Raw genomic sequence first — 2,656 nt, 5'->3', positions numbered from 1 at the left:
AGTGCTAATAAATGAAATATCTGCCGTGTATGCAAACTGCTGACAACTACTGTACAGTAAATCTTAAATTAACAGTTCAAATACTTCAAAAGAGACGATATATATATCTATATATCTATAGATATCTATCTATCTATCTATCTATCTATCTATCTATCTATCTATATCTATATATATATATATATATATAGATAGATGGATATATGATTCTGTGTGTGCAAGTGTATTTACAGCGGGGGGGTCATGTGTGTGTTGTGTCAGATAGAAATCTTGCTAATGCTCATGTGAGGGATCTTCACATCTGCTGTGTTTGATCAGCATGTAGGAAAAGCACATTCACTTTTTTTAGTGGTGTGTCTGTGTGTGAGAAAGACATAGTAATATAGAGAGGGAGAGAGAAAGAGAGAGAGAAAGAGAGAGAGAGAAAGAATATATGATAATCCATGTTGTACGACAGCGTCGTTTCAGAGTGACAAGAAAAATAACACGACCATGAAGCAGATAGCTCAGCTTGAAGGCTGAAACACACACAAATACACAGACACACACACACACACACACACAAATACACACACACAAATGCACGCTCTCGCACTCTGTGAGCTGTCAGTCTCCTGGACAATCGATTAGTGCTGACAGATAGCAGATACCCCCAGAGTCTTAATTAGAGGTCCCATTAGAACACACACACACACACATACATACACATACACATACACATACACGCACACACACACACACACGTATATGAATTTGTATTTATTAAAATGCGCTGGCAATGACATGTAATAAACTTTCAGCTGGACATAAAAAGGTGGCTGTGTTGACGTTATACGGTTGTCATTACTGACTTCTGCCAAAGAGTGTTGTCCAAAACAAGAGAGTGATCTGAGAGGGTCCTTTCCATAGTGACATTTTTTGCATAACATATTGGGGAAAAGCATGCTAAGTTAATAATGGCTGAGCTCCATTTAGCTGCTCCAGTTCTAGGTTTCTGCTGTTGTGCATACTGGCTCACTTTATGGCTCACTGAAACACTTGAATGCAACTTTATTATTATCATCAGTTTTATTTCGTTAGTAACATCTGTGCTTTTTCTACTATGACAAATCAAGATGTCTGCGATGAAAACAGCTGTATGTGCTGTTCACACAGGCTTTAAAACAGCAAGATGCAGGAGGTAAGAAGTGATCGGAGCTCCCTGCTGGCTTCCTCTCCTGCTGACAAACTTCCTGGATTAGACTGAAAAGGGTGCACCTGAGTCCTGCACCTGACACACACTCTCTCTCTCTCTTTCTCTCTCTTTCTCCCTCTCTCTCTCTCTCTCATTAAGACAGAAGCAGATACAAGAACCTACATATTTTTGATGATTTTATTATTTACCCTTTCACTGTCAATACTGGTCTTCCCCTTCAGTCTGCAACTCTGGCAGTCCCCTGGAAGCTAACAGACAGACTCATGCACACATACAGACAGAGACACTCTCTCTCTCTCTCTCTCTCTCTCTCTCTCTCTCTCTCTCACACGCACACACACACACACACACACACACACACACATACACAACATATTAAGTACAGCCATATCAATTTTACAACAGCAGGGGAAATCCCCTACAATGTGGCCCCACGCATTGAGAATCTGCTGAGGGAAGAGTGTGTAGGGAGCTGTCCTGAATGTCAAAGGTAAAAGGTGATGATAAACACAAGTGGAAACATGCAATAGGCCCACTCACACAGGCTAATCTCAAAGTAGAGGAGGGGGGAACCCCAGTTTCTCTCTTCTTAACGCCACACAGGCAATCTAAGGTCACACACATTTCCTGACTTATGCTATATTTCAAATAAATTCAATCTACTGAACTGTTTGCTTTGCTATTTGATGAACTGTGCTGAGATTTTTGTTTGTTTTTGTTTTTTCACCAGCAAATTCTGTGAACTGATTAAGAATATCAGATGTTTTGCCACTGGATGAAGCCCGAGGCCATAAAGTTTGTCAGATCTGACGAAAGATTGTGATCCGACAGTATTCAGTGAGTCACACGTGGTTTCTTCAACAATGTATGACCTCCACAGTAGTGATGAGACCACAATTTTGATATATTGAGATCATAAAAAAGTCCAAAAATGCCCAACAAAGAATCAATTCACGAAGAAAAATGTTATCTATGATTTAACTTTTGCATTTATGTAACCGTTCGTGATAATAAAGAATAAAAAAATTCCTCTATTTGGAAATTGTTCTGTTTGGGTATTTGCCCCAAAATAATCTGATTTTAAGATGTTTAAGTGTGGAAGAAAGATCCCAAGCCCCTGGACACAACCTAACATGAATCTATAAGGATTTGTAGAATATAGTACATGCAATTAAACTTTAATATTATTTAAGTAGAGTTTCTAGTTTGGTTATATTTAATTCAGATAGTGACAGGATATGGTTCGATAAAGTCATCTTTCACTGTGGTCAAACCTTTTGTTTCCTGTAATGTTTTATAATTTGTAGGTTTGATTATGGTTTTTTTTTTATTTTGACTTCCAAAAAAACAGGATCAATACCAGAAATAATAACTTTCAAGTACCAGCGGATGACTTCATGACTATCAGGAAATCAGAGAGTATCACGGTGGGGAACGCTATGTGGTGCGGCTGCTGTTTAG

This window comes from Aulostomus chinensis, chromosome 11, assembly GCF_037954235.1.
Source record: "Aulostomus chinensis isolate RoL2024-O1b breed Wild chromosome 11, RoL_Achi_v1.0, whole genome shotgun sequence".
NCBI classification, from domain to species: domain Eukaryota; kingdom Metazoa; phylum Chordata; class Actinopteri; order Syngnathiformes; family Aulostomidae; genus Aulostomus; species Aulostomus chinensis.
This window is presented reverse-complemented; position numbering follows the sequence as displayed.